The sequence below is a fragment of the Myotis davidii genome, unplaced genomic scaffold (assembly GCF_000327345.1).
Source record: "Myotis davidii unplaced genomic scaffold, ASM32734v1 scaffold112, whole genome shotgun sequence".
Lineage (NCBI taxonomy): Eukaryota > Metazoa > Chordata > Mammalia > Chiroptera > Vespertilionidae > Myotis > Myotis davidii.
In genome coordinates this window covers 1,221,039-1,239,979 of record NW_006284838.1, presented here as the reverse complement: position 1 = coordinate 1,239,979, position 18,941 = coordinate 1,221,039, and the positions used below count along the sequence as shown (strand labels likewise).

The 18,941-nt window shown below is 44.9% G+C and overlaps 1 protein-coding gene and 1 pseudogene across 1 annotated transcript in view; both read left to right on the top strand.

Annotated features, from left to right (window-relative positions):
* The window catches only part of NRG3 (neuregulin 3), a 1,107,294-nt gene that overhangs the window by 10,396 nt on the left and 1,077,957 nt on the right, over nt 1-18,941 (top strand). The window lies entirely within an intron of this gene.
* Nucleotides 17,537-18,088, top strand: LOC102772532 (annotated as a pseudogene).

Below are 18,941 nucleotides of genomic sequence, written 5' to 3'. Positions count from 1 at the left end.
ATGTGACTTCATATTCTCATTCCACAATAAATACACTGAAACTGAAAAATTGCAGTATACATTTTGGGTGTGATTTTTCACTAGAAGGAGAAAAGAAAGTTACTCAGAGAAAAGCCTTGAATTCTTTAGACAGATATTTAGCAAGTGTATGTGCATTTGCATGTTTGAGGTTAAGATGAAATAATAAAATAAATTTACTCATATGATAGGTTAAATTGTGTTTTTAGTAATTTAAATATATTAGAAAATGTTTCTTATGTAATTATCTAAAGCTCTGGTTGGAAAATTATATTAGATGCCAGTTATACTGAGCTATGTAGATTAATAGATATATTTAATATATAGTGACTGTGTTCAAAGGAAGTTTACCAAATTGTTAATGATGGCGATTTCTGTATTGTGGAACAGGAATACTATTTAGTTTATTGTGTTTTGTTCTATTTTCTAAGTGTTATTTAATAGTCATGAATTATTCTAAATAGAAATTTTTAAACTTTTGAAAGAGTAAAGAATATGCTTCATGAATCAGAATCAGTTCAATTATTGGTCTTGGTTCTGTGGAGACCTTTTTTTTGGTCTAAGAGTTGGTGTCTTTCTTTTTTTTTAAAAGAAATTTTAATGTTTTTTTTTTATTGATTTCAGAAAGAGGAAGGGAGAGGGAGAGGTAGAAATAGAAACATCAATGATGAGACTCATTGGTCGGCTGCTTACTGCATGCCCCCTCCTGGGGATTGAGCCTGCAACCCTGGCATGTGCCTTGACTGCAAATTGAACCATGATCTCCTGGTCCTCGTGGTTCATAGGTCAATGCTCAACCACTGAGCAACACCGGCTGGGCTAAGAGTTTGTGTCTTAATCGGTGGTGTCCGCATTGAAGTGTTGACTGAGATGGGTTCCTGCTATGAAATGCAGATCTGTAGAAATACAAACTCATTCCATTTGCTCATTGGAAATATTGCCTTATTGAAGGCAGAGTGTCTTACCCTAGGCCTTGCTTGGACGATTAGCCTTGACCTTAAAGGAATGAAGAAGATGGAAGTTTAATGAGTTACTTAATGGCTCTTCAAGTCTGCAGATGTGGGGCAGTCTTTAATAGTATTGCTACAGATGCATATAGCCGATAGAAATCAATCACTTGTATGTATGGTGACCAATTACCTGGTCTGTTTTAAGGAGCAAATGGAAGGAAAATACAAAGGCTAGTTTGTAGTGATGGGTCTTAGAAGGGAGAGCTTAGGTCAAATAAAAACAGATGGAAGGAGCAGTTCCAGATGCTGTAAGGCTGTCACAGAACCACACAGTATTTATTCACATAATACAGTTAGGTGTGTGGACTACAGATAGGTACATTCTGTAGGCCAATGGGAAGAGGTGATTTGTAGGACACATAGCCCTTTAATTTGGTGATGAGTTGTGCTTAGATTTTTTTGGGATCGCTCACATTGGCGAGCAAAGAGTCAGAACAAAACATGATTCTGTTTATACAATGTTTAATGGTAGAAGTCAAGATAGTGGTTACCTTTGGGGAGGAGGCAGGAAGTGAATGGAAGGAGACCCAAGATATGAGGCTGTAGGGTGTTGATAATATTCTGCTGCTTGATCTGGGTGTTACTTACATGGGGGAGTCTGTGTGTCAAAACTCATTGAACTGTATGCGGATGATTTGTGTACTATTTGTCTACATCAATACAAACTTAAAAATACAAGAGAAATATTTCAAAACATTCCTTTGGCCTTTACTTCATGCTACCAGGTGGTGGCCTGAGTTTATGGATTTTTTTGTTTACAGACATTGATCATACCTCCTTTGTTCATGTCTGGAAGTCTGAGAAACCGAGGGTCTTCCGGGTTCTCAGGACCCCAGCTTAGGGAGACTCCAGGAGATACCCTCTCTTCTTCTCAGTGTAAGCCTCCCCGGGTGGGTGCTTTGTGTTTGTATTACATGACCCTTTCTTTCGTGGGATCTGGAGTGTGTCTGATACAGTGTCAGCTACCACACTTCTCACAGGTGTCACACATGGGGGACCACACTGTGTCTGGGGCTGCTATCACTGTTCTGGGTGCATTTGAGTGCATGACACACAAGAAAGATAATTAATCATCTGCATTTATGGTTTTGTCAAGAAGACTGGAACATACGTTCCAGGGAATAATTCAGTGCTGAAGTGTGTGATTTCAACTGAAAAGTATATAGGCCATTTCAGAAAGCAGTGATCAGGGGGGACATAGATGGATAGTGTAAAGCAGCGGTCGCCAACCTTTCGGACCGCACGGACCACCAGTGGTCCGCGGCCCACCGGTTGGTGACTGCTGGTTTAAAGGGAGAATTTATTTAGGCAGAGAAATGGAGAATTGAGGCCGGGGGAGTAAATGGGCATTAACAAAGGTGGAAGTGGGCATGTGCCCACCTGTGTGGGAGCCCATGACGAGTCTGGTGGGCAGAGAGGGTCTCCCTCGGAAGTAGTGTGGCTGCCTCACCTTTTCCTCAGTCAGCGCCTGGTTGAGGAGGGAGGCCTTGGGAGGACGTACCTCAGCTGCTGTGGGAAACCATGGTCGGGTTGGCGCAGGAATTGGCACAGCATTTGTAGAATTTTCAGAAGGCGCAAGGTCTCTAGGATAATTTCTAAGGAGGAACAAGTAGCAAATTCTAAAGATGCTCCCAGGCTGTTTTGTCCCAAATCACTTAAAGGTGTGGCCTTCCCATACACTGAGTGTTTTTAAGTCTTGACTTTATTCCAGTGTCTCTTCAAAGTTCTGTAAGAAACGGTAGAATTACCAAGTTTTAAAATGGTTAGTTTTTCCGTAGTCACATTAACACAGCTCGAGATAGAACCCAAAATAGTAGCTTTCGAATATCTAAACATTTGCAAGTAGAGGTGTGAGGAGGATAATGAGAAGAAACTCTGGATGTTACTGCTTCACCTAAATTAACCTGTGTCTGCCATCACTTATTTCAGAGGCAGAAACTCTTTTGTCCTTTGATTGGCCACATTACCTTCTGGTTTCAGCTGAGGGCCTCCTTCCAGGAGCCACTCAGCACCTTTTGGGGATCCCCTGCTGACACCGCAGAGCCTTCAGAAGGGAGTGCCCTGTGGATGCCCTGAATGTGCTCACCACGTGGTGAAGGATGGGCGAGGGAAGGGAGGCGCTTCTGGTCAGCCAGCCCGAATGGGTCTGGAATAAGATGAGGCTCTCACAGGGCCTGCCAGGGGGCTCCTGCCATACACAGAAGAACCACACCCACTCATTTACATATGTCAGCAGCTGAAATTAGTTGTCACCCACTTTGTTCGCCACGAAGAAGAACCTTCAGATTAGAATCAGCTCCATCACTCCAGCCGGCTTACTTGGTTGCTCGTTGTTACCAGACAGAGGGGCTGCAACACTGTGCAAGCGCAGATGTTAAATTGGTATTAATAGCCAACAGCTTCTCTCCTGTTTTTCACCGATCAGATCATTTTCACTGGTGTCAATATTTATAATAAGCCGCTGATCTATGCAAATGTGATTTGCTTGGCATAGTTTCACTTTATCTATATTTTTTATTTAGGTAAGGGTACCTTTTTTTAGTTGTTTGTTTGGGTCTTTGTGCATATGATCAGAAGAGATTTTTCAAAAGGAAGGACGCAGAGCTGTAGATGGGGGTCTTAACGAAGCCAGTGTTAAATCTGTGTTTCCCCTTCATCATTTGGTTTTGTAGGCTTCTCTGTGACCTTCTGGTACCACAATGATGCTCATCTTTCATTGCGAGCAGCTCTGAGTAATTTATGATAAATAATGAAATGCTGCTTCCGACAATGCACTGCAAATGGCTGAGTGTTGTAAAAGTCTAAAGAGCTCTATTACTTCTAAATGACCAGATAACACAGAACCGTTAACCCTAAAGAAAAATGGTCCAGTCTTGCAAAGCACCGCTCCTGCCGGCACCTTCTGGTGGGCTTTCTGCAGCTGACGGCCGCAGGGATTGGCATCGGAACAATTCCTGCCAGAATGGCAGGGCCGGGGTTATGCCTTCCGCCCAGTGGAGCTGGTGAGGAGCCGAAGCGCTTCATTTAATTGAACCGGGGGAAGGGAGAAACTTGCAAAATTTTTTCACAATTTGAAATCCTTCATTAATTAAAAAAATGATATGGGTGATAAGGACTTGATGCTTGGTTGCAACACCTTAAATATTTTGAGCAAAAATATTGAAAATCTATTAAAGAGCGTACACGACTATAATTTTATCAGAACAGACTTTATAAATACTGGACTTTTTTCTTCTTCAAATTTCACTCATACCACAATGTTTGCATTTTCTCCCTCTAGCCCACATATACAAAAATGCGGACATACCCAACATATCATACAATTCGCAACTCTAACTCCTTTGTATTCTACAATGTATAAGTGCGGCTGTTAAATGTTACTCACAGTGAATATGTGTGTCCTCATCCCAGTTGCCATAAAATTGCTGCATATCTAAGTGGTAGCATTTGAAGACTAATTGCCAGGTACAGAAAGTCTTTATGGGCTCCATCCCGTGGTGGAAATTGAATTAGATTGCCGTGCAGTGAGCGCTTTATGCTGACAGGAGTCTCTTAGTGAGCGAACCATAGAGAAGGCCATCTCTGGCCAGCAGTTCTTGTAAAATCACTTTGTGGAAGTTTGCCACTGACTTTTTCCACTTTTCCCCTGACATTACTCCTTTGCCAGATGAGATTCTCTGTCCCCCAGCCAGAACTGCTTTCTTTTCTCAAAATATCAGCTTCAAGGTATGAAATGAATTGCACGAGTGTAAGCTGCGCAGGCTGCATTTGGGAAGAGTGCCCTCGTGGCTCCATCCATTTCTTTGCACTGCTGGGCCGGGAAGTTCACTTTAAGCTTCAGTTATTAGTTACATGCAATTAGCTGAACCTCTGAACCTTCCCAAAATAGAGATGTTTTTGTGTCGGGAAAATCCGGCTGTTTGAATGTTTGATCCATTTTTGCTTTTGATGAAGGAGAATTGTTGCCAGGGGCCCTGGAAGAGAGAGATTCACAGAGGGAAAGCCGTTCTCAGGAGCCTGTTTGATGAGCGGGGCGCCGTGGCCCAGCTTCCGACCCTGTCCTGCCTCTCCGAGGCGTGGTGTGGGTGACACTGTGGCATCAGAGAACAGCGCCCGTGAGGTGTCTGAGCCAGGACTCTGGAGCCGGTAGATCACGAAGGCTCTTTAATCTCCACTTTCTAGTGGACCTCTTCCCCTGCCGTGCTGCACCACATTGTACACTGAACAGAGGGACCTGATGAGCAGGAGGTGATGCCCATGGAGAGGGTGCGGGGGTGAGGGGGTGGGTGGGGTGTTCCCTTAGGGAAGTTTATGTCCCTTTGCTTAATCTTGTTAATCGTTACTTTTTTTTCCCCCTTAGCTTCCAAGAAAGATTGGAAATAAGCTAATTAGAAGAATGATTTCTAAAGGGAGACAAGCAATTACGGACAGTGGGAAGGCCCCTGGGCCTGGTGTGGGAATGTAGGCCCAGTTCCATTGCTCAGTTCTCAGTCTCAGAAATCTCAGGTTTCTCCTATATGTGAGGCAGTTGGAGGAGACATTCCCGGAGTCTCCTTGTGGCAAAGATTCCTGAGGCCAAGTTCTAAATTTGAGATTACAATTTCAGTGGGGTTTTTGATTTGCTGGCTCCCCTCCACACCCCCCCCCCCAAAGGCTTTTTTGTGTGCATATTTTTGGTAGGATGTTTTGCAGTTTAGTGGTTAGTAAAACACATGTTTTGGTGTGCTAACATAGGGGGCGTGATTATGACCCACAGTTTCCTGAACTTCGCTTGTTAACAGCTTTACAAAAGAATTGCTTATCTTGTGACAGATACAGAGCTTGGTAGCCAGCTGTAGGTCTATTATTGCAAAGTATATATATATGTGTGTACATATATTAGTATACATGCATATATGTATATGTATATGTATATGTATATGTATGTGTGTGTATACTAGTATATTATATACATGTGAAAGTAAATTGATTCCAAAGATAGAGGTAAAGGAGACCTGGGGGAATTACTGCCACATGCAAAATATTTTGTTTGCAAGTTTAAATAAATTCATCCAGTTCTAGATATAATCACAGTGTCTTTCTCCCTTCATTAAACAGAATTCCTAGTTGCTAAATTTTACAGTGTCATAAGAACAACAGAGGACTAAGAAATGGCATTTCTAAGGAACTACTATAAACATCTTATTGTAAAGTCTGATTTCCTGCATGCTGATTGGGATGTGGATTTCGATATGGGAATGTGGTTCCATCTGTTGGTTGGACTCAGTTCTGAGTTGTGCCAGCGTCAGGGAGACATTTAAATAAAATCTGAGGTGGTTAATATTTCATATATTTTTGGACCCCTTTCCTCTTTATTACTAACAGGACATGTTCACTATAGAAAATTAGAAAATATAAGCAATAAGATGAAAATAAAAGTCTACTGCAGTTTCTTTTATTACTATATCTTTTTGCTGAATATCAGCCCAAGGTTTCGCTCTATGAAATGTATATTTTTGTGAAATGAAATTTTTCTGTAATATTCTTTTCACTGTCTTTTTGCACTTTATGATAAAATATTTCTATGTCAGAATACCTATGACCTTATTTTAATGGTTCTGTGCTGAAGTATATTGACATACTAAAATATAAAGAGCTTATTACCATTTGAGAATTTAATTTGCTCCAATTTGGTCATTATTATATAAAATTCAGCCACATAATGGAATGGAAACTGTTGGCCAATATATATGCAAACAAAGCTTACTTTAAAAATAAGTCTGCCACTAAAACAAAAATCACATTTTGAAGAGTTATAAGGAAGTTATTAGTAAGCCAAAAGCTTGTCTGTTTCTTCTTGTATCTTTCACATGCTCTTAAAATATTTTTCCAGTTTTATTGAGAAATAATTGACATACATCATTATATAAGTTTGGGTATACAGCATGATGATTTGATTTATACGTATTGTGAAATGATTATCACTGTAGCTTCGGCAAACATCCATCTTCTCTTCTAGATAGAATAAGAAGAAAACAAGGGAACATTTTCTCCTTGTGATGAGAACTCAGGATTTACTCTCTTAACAGCTTTCCTGTGTGTCACATAGCAGTGCTAGCTGGAGTCCTGGTGTACATTACATCCCTAGGACTTACTCATAACAGGAAGTTTGTTCCTTTTGACCAACTTATTCTTATTTCCCCTCCCAAACCTCTGCCTCTGGTAACCACAGTCTGATCTGATTTTCTATGAATTTGGTTTGTTTTTTTCTTTTTTGGTTGTTGCTGTTGCGATCCCATATATAAGTGAGACCATATAGTGTTTGTTTTTCTCTGTCTGACTTATTTCACTTAGCATAATGCCTCATGGCTCATCCATGTAGTTGCAACTGGTAGGAGTTTCTCGTTGTGTGTGTGTGTGTGTGTGTTTATGGCTGAATAATATTCCATTGTATATATACACCATAGCTTTTTCATCCATTTATCAATGGATGGACACTTAGGTTATTTCCATGTCTTTGCTATTGTAAATAATGCTGCTGTGAACATGGGGTGCAGATATCTTTTTTATTTCATTTCCTTTGGATATATTCCCAGAAGTGGAATTGTTGGATCATATGGTAGTCCTATTTTTAATTTTTTGAGGATCTTATCATTTTCTGTAGTGGCTGTACCAATTACAGTTCCACCAAAAAACTTACATTTTTAAAATCCAAATTCCTATGTTCTCATTCACATTTTTGCATCACAGTGTCAGAATGTTCCTTCTTCCCATACCCGCCCCCATGATCATAGGTGCTACATACCAGGAACAACAAAACCACCCAACTACCAAAGGAGCCCTTTGCCAACCAGCTGGTTTGAAATACTGTCTTGTGTTCTATCTTGTATTCCTTTAATTACAAGTGACAGTAAACGATGTTAGATGGTTATGAAATGGAAGGTGGGGTCTGTGAGTGTTTCCTGGCTGCGTACACTGCATGGCCATACACCTCTGCATTATCCAGGCTTCACTGGCCCATGATGCTGTCGGGAGAGGAGAGGCCTGGAAGTACCAAAGCTGCCTGGTGTAACTTAATAGCAACGTTTCTTCACCCTTAAACCCAGAGATAGTGCTGCGGAAAGAAGGTGGGTCATAAGGTGCAGCTATTCTTGACTGTGTGCCTGAGGGGCAGGAGCATCCTGGGTTATTGGGCATCAGTAGAGCCAGTGCTACACGGTAGCCTACACTTGCATAGCTAGTGACATGCTGGTAACGAACACTGCACACACACATACACACTGAGCAAAAACAGTAGTTGTCTGGAAGTCCAGAGCACTTGAGTTCTAACTTCTCTCTGTGTGTGGACAGTGCCGGGTTCTGCCCCAGCTCTGCCGTCCCTGTCCTGTTGGGGGCCCCTCAACGTTCTGTCCTCTTGGTTTATTTCAATACACTGTTCTGCCCCACACTGTGGGCATTGGGCTGAAGGCGAGACTCAGCTTCCAGGGAAGAGCAGGCAAGCAGCTCTGTCCCTTCCCTTGCCACAGCACTGTCTCCAGGAGCCAGAGTCTGCTGTTCCCATTAAGAAGTGCCATGGAAACCCAGGGAACCCCAGCAGCGGTGGAGAGGTGGGGAGCATCAGATCACGCAGTGACACCGGATCTTCAAATGTCACACTCCAAAAATAGAACCGCCAAGAAAGAGCAGGGCAGCACCAGCATCCTGCAGCTCCGGCCTTTTGGCGTCTGCTTCCCTTTGGCTCCCTCTCTCCCTGAGGAGCAGGGAGACAGACACGGGGCTCCAAGTACCTGCTTGGTTTGTCCGGCTCAGATGCCCCTGCCGTGGCGGATCACCCACACTCACATCAGACACTGCTGAATGCTAAGGACACCTCGGATTGAGAGAGCTGCATGGTCAGAGGATTGGTCCACATGCCCTCAGCCAGCCTAAGCTCAGCTGTCTGAAGGGAACCCCCACCAATTCAGTCTGGTGGTCGCGTGGATGTCATTTCATGTTTATGTTAACTTTTTGTTTTGTTTTCCACTTTCTGATGCTGTTGCCATCTAATTAGGTCAAAAACCCGCAGTTAGAATTGGAATGCTTGTAATAGTTGTTGTTTTTCTTTTGATCATGGTTACTCTTTTAATGATGTGATTTATGATTATAATGTCTCTCTGTGCTGTGTACTGTAGAAAGAGCAGTGGCTGTTAAGTCTGGGAGAATTCATGTTTTGCTTCCTATTAGATATCTGAGTTTAGTGGGGTCTGTCTCCATGGGTCTTGCTGTCCTCATTTTAAAGAGCTGAGTTAACGGCTGTTCTGTAGCCCATAAGACTGCTGTGACATCTGCAGGTATCCCACCATCTTGCAAACCGAGGTGTGGGTAGTTTGCTAACTTAGGCCTTGGGGACCAAGGGATGTTCGGATGTATGAGCATCAGAGCCAATTGAAATCGCGAGAGGCTGAATATCGTTTATGTTGTGAGCTGGTGTTTTCTTTCGGGGAGCTAAACTTATCCTTAAATATTTAGTTTTGTACTTAGGAACCATTGGTTTGAAAACAAATTCAGTTGGAAAGCCCCGTGAAGAGGAGGAGAAGGATGCTGTGAAAATGTAAATCCCACAACAGTGGTGCCCAGTAAATATCAGTTCCCAGGCATCTGGGCTTGAATTCCTCAGCCTGAGGAAGGCAGCCCCAACCTGCAGGCGCTTGCGGTGTGGCGGCCCCGGTGACGGGGTGCTCAGTGTGAGAGTGAGCACATGTCAATCTCCCATGTCTCCGTTCCTGACACACTAAACAGGGCGGCGGGGGCAGCGTGCCTCTGAGGCGTGAAGAGCCCTTCCTCTCATTTTCTCACTGTCCCATCTCCTGCCATTTCTCTTCAGGTTGATTGCTCTTAAGAACCGGTTCTCAATGCCGAGGAAAGAATGCTTTTCCAAAGTATTTCTTTTTTCTTTTCCCAAAGTGTATCTTGATAGATTCTGCAGACTATTAAGTGAGGTTTTATATGCTGAGATGAAAGAGGATGAGTTCTATTTCTGGAGAAAGCTAAAACTCATCCCATTGACATTTTCTTATTTCTCATTTTCCTCTTTCCATGTAAATATTTTTTTAAAATTCAAATATGGTAGTAGATTTAATTTCCACAGAGTGAGAATTCCGGACTTTGTTTTCTTCTGTTTATTTTTGAAACATTGTGTGATAACAATTGTTTATTATGGCTTAAGGGGGAACAAATCTGTTCCGCTAAGTTAGGGACATGAGCAAGCATGCTTAGCTCCTCTCCCACACAGCCCCTACCAAGATTCTTTATTTGTCAACTACTTATTAAGCACCTGCTATTTGCCAGGTGTTGTTTTAGCACCCGGCTGGCTTCGGGGCTGCAGTAGGAAGAAGACTGGCCCAAGCACTGTCCCCCGGGAGCGTTCTGGAGAGGGGATCCCGCAACCACTGAGAAGTGGGGACCAGGATTATGGGATGGAAAGTTTACGTTTATGTAGGTGTTCAGGGGGCCTTAGATGAAGTCCAGATAGTTGAACTGAGTCCCCAAATGAGGAGATGAAGCAAGGGTATGGCAGTGTCTGGGACTGAAGGGTACAAGAAAGAGAACAAAGGAAGTGCCAGGGCTTTGAGGGACAGAGAACGGGCCAGCCCCCTGGCATAATGAGTCTGCCCAGAGTGGTGAGTGACATGGGAGAGGGAGTCAAGGTAAGACACTTAAGGAGCGTACACTGGATTTTATTGAACGGAAAGCCCTGGGGGATTGGGGTAAGGGAGGTTCTTTACTTGTGAAAGGTCCCTCTGGGTGCTGTGTGCAGCTGCCCTCCAGGGGCCACAGTTGGAAACGGAGACAAGTGAGAAGGCCAAGGGACCCTGGCACCTCGGCTAGGAAGGAGACAGTGCGCTGGGAGTGAGGGATCGGCAGGCTGGATGTGCTCTGGATGGCGAGAAAAAGACTTACTGTGAGGAAAAGACAGGAATGGCCCGGCCGGTGTGGCTCAGTGCTTGTGCATTGACCCGTGAACCAGGAGGTCACTGTTTCATTCCCGGGCAGGGCACATGCCTGGGTTGCAGGCTCGATCCCCAGAGTGGGGTGTGCAGGAGGCAGCCGATCAGTGATTCTCTGTCATCATTGATGTTTCTATCGCTCTCTCCCTCTCTCCCTTCCTCTCTCTGAAACCAATAAAAACGTATTTTTTTTTAAAAAGACATGAACGAGGGAATAAAACTTCCTCCTAGGTTTTCTGTGCTGAGTAAGAGGAGGAATGGTGGATCATGAACTGAGATGGGGAGGACTGACGGATGAGCAGGGTTTGGGGTGGGGATGGAGATGAAAGAATTGTTTTAGGCATCTAGTCTTCCCCAGTTTTGTTAGGTGTGCAAATGGCTATTTTGAGAAGGTAAATGTATAGAGAGTGGAATGGAAGGGAGTAGATACCCATTGAAAGAGCCAGCGCTATTCACAGGGCGGTGGTAGGGGAGCAGGTATAGACACCTGCATCACCCTAAAATTCTGGCCAGGGAATACCCACACCCTAGAAACTGAGGGCGTTTCTTCTAGATGCACTGGTGAGGGTGTTATCATATTTCTCAAACATGGATGCATTTAGAATGTCAGGGGGAGCTATCAAATACACATATCTGTGCTCAGCTTCCACCCTTGTCCAATTAGAATTCATTTTGTTGGAGGGCAGTGGTGACATCAGTAGTTTTTGTTGTTTCCCAGGTGATTCTAATGTGTTGACAAGGTAGTGGGCAGTTAGATGAAAAGGAAGGGATGGACTGCTAATCCCATGAGGGTAGTGGCTCTGTGACTACGAAGTGGAGGCACCTCAGTAGAACCCCACAGTTTTCATCCACTGGGGAAGATGAGTGATAGGTGAGGGACGAAGGCCGAGTGCTGCAGGTTAGGGATGGGAGTTCACGTGATGCCTACCTGCGCCAATGGCTGGAGACCAAAGGCAGCCAAGGCTGTTCCTTCAGATCCGAGTGGCTGGCCATGTGGGGGAAGAACAGGATATGGTTTATAAAGAGCCAGCAGTCAGAGGAAAGGACCAGGGCAGACTTCCCACATAACTCTTCCCTGACCAGCCAAGCACTAGAAATTCCTCAGGCCAAGGCTCCCACGGCATCTCTCAGACCCAGATTCTCTCTCCATCTCCAGGGTTGGCCGAATCTACCCTCTGAGTAAAATGGTTTACAGAAAACCTGAGCTTTTCCTGTCCCTAACAATTTTGCAGTAAATCTATACTATTAAAAGCCGGACAATCCATCGAGGAGCCCCGGATGGGTGGGCCGGGTCTGCTTCTTCGGGAAGATCAATCATGGGGTTCCCGCACTGTGAGAGGGCACAGTCCAGGCTGGGGAACGTCCCCCCCTCCCCTGAGTGCATGAATTTTGTGCACCGGGCCTCTAGTTTTATTATAATACTTATTATTATTATTATTATTACTTTAATCCTCACCCGAGGACATTTTTTTTCCATTGGTTTCAGAGAGAGTGGAGGAGGGAGATGTGAGAGAGAAACATCAATTGGTTGCCTTCTGCATGGACCCTGACCAGGCAGTATTGAACCTGCAACCCAGGTATGTGCCCTTGACTGGGAATCGAACCCTCAACCTTTTGGTGCACAGGACGATGCTCTAACCACTTAGCAATGCCAGCCAGGCCCCAACATTATTAAATGGAGAGTGAAATGGGTGGAAATATTTTTGGATATGAAAATCTTTCAATGTGTTTCCTTACTCTGTCCAGCAATTCCACTTCCAGGCCTCTAACTGGAAGAAAGGAAGGAAGAGAGGGAGGGAGGAGGAGGGGAAGGAAATTGTGTTCAAAGATTTTTGTGTGAGGGAGTTCAAAATGGAAATGCTTGCAAAGGTTTGGTAACACAAATCTTCAGCAATCTAGGCATTACAATCACTTCTTTCAAATCACAGCATGGGGAAACATTTACCATGTAATATGCAGTATAAAAAGCAGGCTTAAAACAGTAGCTACCTCGGGTTATCCGTGAACACTTTAGTCAATAAACATTGTTAGCAACACACAAAATTGCCAAAAACAGTTCTTTCTGATTATGGTCGACTTCGATTTTGTTAAATTTCCCACTTAAATTTCATTGTATCCCATTATAAATGTCCTTAATTTTTTATGCTGATCCGCTATCCCAGGGTTTTAATAAGAACAAAAGTTAAACTAATATTTTAAAAGAAGTTGATAAATAAGTCCTTAATTTCATATGAGTTTAATTGCCTGACTCTCTAACTGTAGAATGATATTTGCCTCTGGGAGAAGATGCAAGACTTAAATGGGGTCACCAGGGGAGGAGCATGCAGCAAAACCCCTGGTACCAGCTAGACTCGCCTCAGTACTAATGCGCTATGTTTTCCGTTTCTAACAGTGAGCCTTATTCCACGGGAGTACTGTTTTTTACGTAACATTAGTTTGGTGAAATAGGAAAACAGTTTCACTGTTTGTGCTCATTGATATGCTGGTCTGGGTGAAGACCTCCATCCCAGAGGGAAGAACTATGATTGGATGGGCCGTCCCTGGCGATTCCACGGCTCCTTACCCCGGAATGGTTTAGGAGTGGGCACTGTGCTGGCCCAGGGAGGTAAGGGGGACTGAGCCTGGAGCAGGGAAGGCTTTCTTACCCGAGTGGAATGGCGGAAAGCCACCAGGGAGCGTGTGTGTGGTGATCTGAACTTGCTAACTTTCAGTGGGATTGTGATGCCCAGAGTTGCTGCGTCCACCTTGAGCCTAGGAAACTGCAGGCCTGGGGCGGAGTGGCCTGGTTCTTGCTGACTCCGAGCTGCTGGCCTTTGGGCGAGCTTTGAGTACACAGCGTAACAGCCAGGATGTAGGCCCCTGCTGGTCAGATGTTTATCCTAGGCAGCCAGCAGCATTGCAGGTGCCACACCTGTGGCATGTGACAGCTGGTTCCCTAGAATGAGTAGAAAAGTGTGTGTGCGCGTGTGTGGAGAGATCTGCATATGTACTTTTATAAACATGTATGACGCCAACATTTTCTCTCTTAACAAACGTTTTTCTTTCTTTACATGAGTAGCTAAATGGGCAAAATAATGTCATTGAACGTTGACGCAGATTTACTGCTCTAAGTTACTGTAGACATCAAGCCAAATGGATGTGGGAGGGTCTGAGAATCTTAAACACATACCCCGGGAAGTACAGGCGTGTAGAGCACCTGTCAAGTGGAATGTCCTCTGTGTAGACAGCATGCCAGTCGGGCTTTTCATCATGCCGAGTGTTTGCCTGGACACTGACGGCCAACAGACAATTCCATTTAGCTGGGTTTCTGTAAACGAGTTAGGTATTTACACTCTGAGCATATAGCAGTCTAGAGTAAAAGTTAGGCTGCTCTCAACTTTGTGTGTGTGCATTGTATGTGTAATCGAAAGCAAATTTTGCTGCTCAGGGTAGGAAATGTTACGAATGGTAGCTACATTCCTCACCCATTTGAGTAAATGCTGTGGAAACATGAAAACATTCAGGGCGTGTGTTATACTACAGCTGAAATATGAGTTTATTTGCATTTAGGTAGTAAGAGACAGAATAGCAAGTGAAAAATATTAGGAGAGGCTTTGTGGGAATATTTTGTTTTCAGAACTATACAAGGTTTTAATTTATTTTTAGCAAATTTTAGGGATATCATGAACCCAAGTTGTATGATGATGGCATATAAAGTTTCAATGAAAAATGAAATGTTTATTGTTATTTAAAGACAATTCCCTTCTCCCTCCCTCCCTGCATTTCTCCCTTCTCGAATCTCTCTTCTTGGCTAGTTGGGGACCACCCCCGCCCCATCAAGAAATCCCAAGGGACCGAGAGACGTGGGTGCTGAGGTGTAATGCTGGGGTGATACAGACAGTGTTGGGGTCCTGAGGCCGTCACACATGTAGTGACTTTGCTGACGTGGCGGGGTTGGGACTGAGACATTGTGTCCGGCCGCATCTCCACTCCCTGGGCAGCGGTGGGAGCAGGCCTGCATCCAGGGATGCCCTGTGCCCTCAGCGCTGAGGAGAGAGAGTCCATGACGCCAGCGACTGGCCCATGAACATACTCAGTTGGTGCAGGCTGTTACAGGGAGCACTGGGTTTGTGTTAATAAAATATATAGTCTCTCTATCTGAATTCTTCACCACTGGATAGTAAGATCTCAGTTTTGTAGTTATTAAAATGAAGAGAGATTGCAGAAGAAGGGGTCAGGTTAGTCTGTTCTGAAAATCACCTGACTTTTACAGAGCAGGCACAGATGATGCACAAAGGAGGGTCACCTTTGCGCGCACGCTGGGCCATTTGTTTCATTCATGCACTGGCTCGACCTGGCACCGGCCCCCGGAGGTATGTAGGGTGTGCCCACCTGACGGGCAGGCTAAGCTGCTCCGGAGGAGGAGCCGGTCCTGACGTCCTCTGATTGTGGTGACCTGGGGGGAGAGGGCTTCCGTGGGATTTGCCGGGGCTCTCTGTGGGTTAGTACGTTCTCACCCATCCTCTGTGATTGACCTGACGAGGGCACCTGGCTATTTCCTTTTCTTTAGAGACGCACATCGCAGGGATGATTCTCAAGCCAGACTCTCAAAATCGGGATTTCTTTTCCAAATAAAGGAAAGGGACAAAGAGACACTCCCGAAGTGATGGGCCGGGGTCGGGAGAAGAGGAAAAGAAGTGACAGGTGTTCTTGATACCGAGGTAGAGATGGGCTGCAGAGCCTAGAGCCTGGAGCTCAGCCGAGGCAGGGCAGGTGGCGTACAGGCGGCGTACAGGCGGCCTAGATGCACGGTGCATTTGCGAGTGAAGTGGTTACAGCCAGCACCTCTTTAACTTTAAAATCTTGGGTTCCTGAGTGAAATTTGCCTTCTAGTTTCCTAAAGGAAACCATTGAAGATAATATTCATGGCGGCATTATACTGCATTGAGCCTAAGTACTTGTCAGGGGCCGTGGACAGTATCTCATTTAATTCCAATGTGGTCTGATGGGGCAGGTACTGTTATTATTTTCATTTCACTGAAAAGGAGCTTGAGGTGCAGAGTAGTTAAGTAACTGGCCCAGGATCTCCCTGCTGGTGATATGAGGGGTCAGAATTTGGAATTAGGGTAGGGATTTATTTATTTTTATTTATTTTTGGTTAATCCTCACCTCAAGATTTCTTTTTTTTTCTTTTTAGAGAGAGTGGAAGGGAGGAAGTAGTGGCGGGGGGGTGAGAAACATAGATGTGCACATTGGTTGGTTGCCTCTCTAAAGTGCCCCCACCAGAGCTATGGATTGAACTTGCGACCCAGGTAAGTGCTCTTGACTGGTAATTGAACCCAATACCCTTTGGGATGTGGGCTGATGTTCTAACCACTGAGCACACCTGCCAGGGTGCAGGGTTGTGATTTAAAGATGTCTGTTGCTTCCCATGAACAATTCAATTAGTCTCTAAAATATCTCCAAAGATATGTGTGCCACATGTGATGTGGTACATAAGGAAATGGGATTTTTTTCCCTTTTTGCTTTTACAGACTCAGAGCCCCTGTCCTCCTGGCAGGCGCGGTTCCAGCTCGGTCAGCACCTGCCCCCCAGGTGCCTGGCATGTAATTGCATCTCACCACCACTTCTCGGTATGCAGGGAACAGTGAGAGGACCGCCTGTGTTTCTCCTAACAGATTAGGCACAAGTCATGTATGAGGCTCTTCTTTAACTCCTGAAAGGCCAGGCAGTGGGCTAATGTGATAAAAGAAAGCAAAATTGAATAAGCTGGTGAGAAGGGAGATAAATGTTGCCAAGATGCATCGAATCCGGCCCAGTTTCTGCCTTTGGTGTTTCTGTGGGGCTAATAGTGCTTAATGTTGGTGGAATGACACAAGTGTGCCGAGAACCAGTACATCACACGGCCGGCATCGCACTGGAGGTTTCAGACCCTCCAGTGACCCCCCTCTGGAGAGTCTCACCCACCGGGGCTTGCAGCCTCATGGGCTGTCTTTGGAAGGCCTGGCCCAGGCCACAGGATGGACCACTGTGGTTCAGGGTGATGGTGCGGAGTGAAAGGAAACACACGTGTTCAACTGTTCCGTGCTTTCCATGTTAGCTCCTAAGGTGGACCCGGAATTACCCAATGATTCCCGCAGAGTCCTGGGCCCTCGCGCCAAACACACACTTGCTGTCAGTGCCTCTTTGGAAATGGAGCTTAGACAAGGGCACCTATGACCGAGGTAACGAACATGAATCGCTGTCTGTCTCTGCTTCACATGCGTGAAGACCGAGGTCTTCTTTTCACTGACCGTCTCACCCCGGCGGTAAATGAGTGGCCTCGCAGTGTCTTGTCGTAGGGCAGGGCTTCGCACCGCAGCGTCCTGGTCGCTAGGAGGGCAGGACTTGCTCACAAACTCTGAAGCCACCTCCCTTGTAAATGACGGATCTTTGCCAAGTCACCTCCTCTCAGCTTGTTCCCACAGTTTTATGAGAAGGATTTCATAGTATCTTCCTTAGACGTTTCTGGAAAGAATGAAAGGAGGTAAATAATTAGTGCTTAAAAATTGATAGCGAGCCCCGCCCTCTCCCATCTCTCTTTCCGGTGCCGGAGTCTGGAGGAGACACGCAGAAATGGCACCTCGCAAGGGGGTGGAAAAGAAGGAAGAGCCCGTCATCAGCCTTGGACCTCAGGTGGCTGCAGGAGAAGGTGTATTTGGGGCCTGCCACATCTTTGCATCCTTCAGTGACACTTTTGCCCATGTCACTGATCTTTCTGCCGTGTGACTGGTGGGATGAAGGTGAAGGCTGCCCGAGATGAGTCCTCTCCATACGCTGCCATGTTGGCTGCCCAGGATGTGGCTCAGAGGTGCAAGGAGCTGGGCCTCACTGCTCTTCACATCAAACTCCAGCCACAGGGGGAAATAGGACCAAGGCCCCTGGGCCAGGGGCCTAGGCAGCTCTATGAGCCCTTGCCCCCTGGGGAATGAAGATCTGTCCGATTGAGGATGTCACTCCCATCCCCTCGGGCAGCACCCATAGGAAGGGGGGTTGCTGTGGTCACCCTCTGTGAACGGGACTCTTCAAATTATTGTTTTCTCTTAATAAATTGCCTTTGTGCCCACTAAAAAAAAAGATAGCTATCCAGACCAGAACTGTTCTAACCTTTATGCAGCATATTAACTAATCCTCCCAGCTTTATATCATTCATGAGGCATCATGTGCCATTATCTAACTTTAGCAAAAAAAGGAAAAAAAAGAAAAGATGCTCATTTGGCCCAAATCATTCTTCATGAATCCACATTGGCCTTAAGTGATCGCTGGTTTTGTTTTTTATGTGCTTACAAATCACTATTTTTTTTCTGGATCATGGATCCCATCCTCTTCCCCTTGTTGCAAATCACACCCTACTCGGTTATCTTCAGAGTTCTTTTGGCCTTTCCCATTCTCATTCTCCTCCAGGTTTGTGGAACATTCTCTTACCTGCAAACCCTCTGGCTGCTTGGATGTGCCATTTCTTGGACAGTAGACCTGAGGTTTAGAGGTTTGAAGTGTGCGGTTTCCTTGTACCAGATTTCTCTCCCACCTCCCAACAGAACATGGAATTAGAGAGGAGTAGGAAAAATAATATTCTCTTTCCCATCTGTTACTGTAAGTCATAGGAAATGTCCTTGTTAGATTCAGTAGAACATGAGGGACTCCTTTGGTTACTCATACTTTTATCATGATTTCAACTCTTTCTGAAAATTTATGCATTTTTTTCTGTATTCTTATAGGTCAGTGATGGGGAACCTATGACACACGTGTCAGGTGACACGCGAACTCATTTTTTTTGGTTGATTTTTCTTTGTTAAATGGCATTTAAATCTGTAAAATAAATATCAAAAAATTTCTATATGTGACACGGCACCAGAGTTAAGTTAGGGTTTTTCAAAATGCTGACACGCTGAGCTCAAAAGGTTCGCCAAGACTGTTATAGGTCATTCCT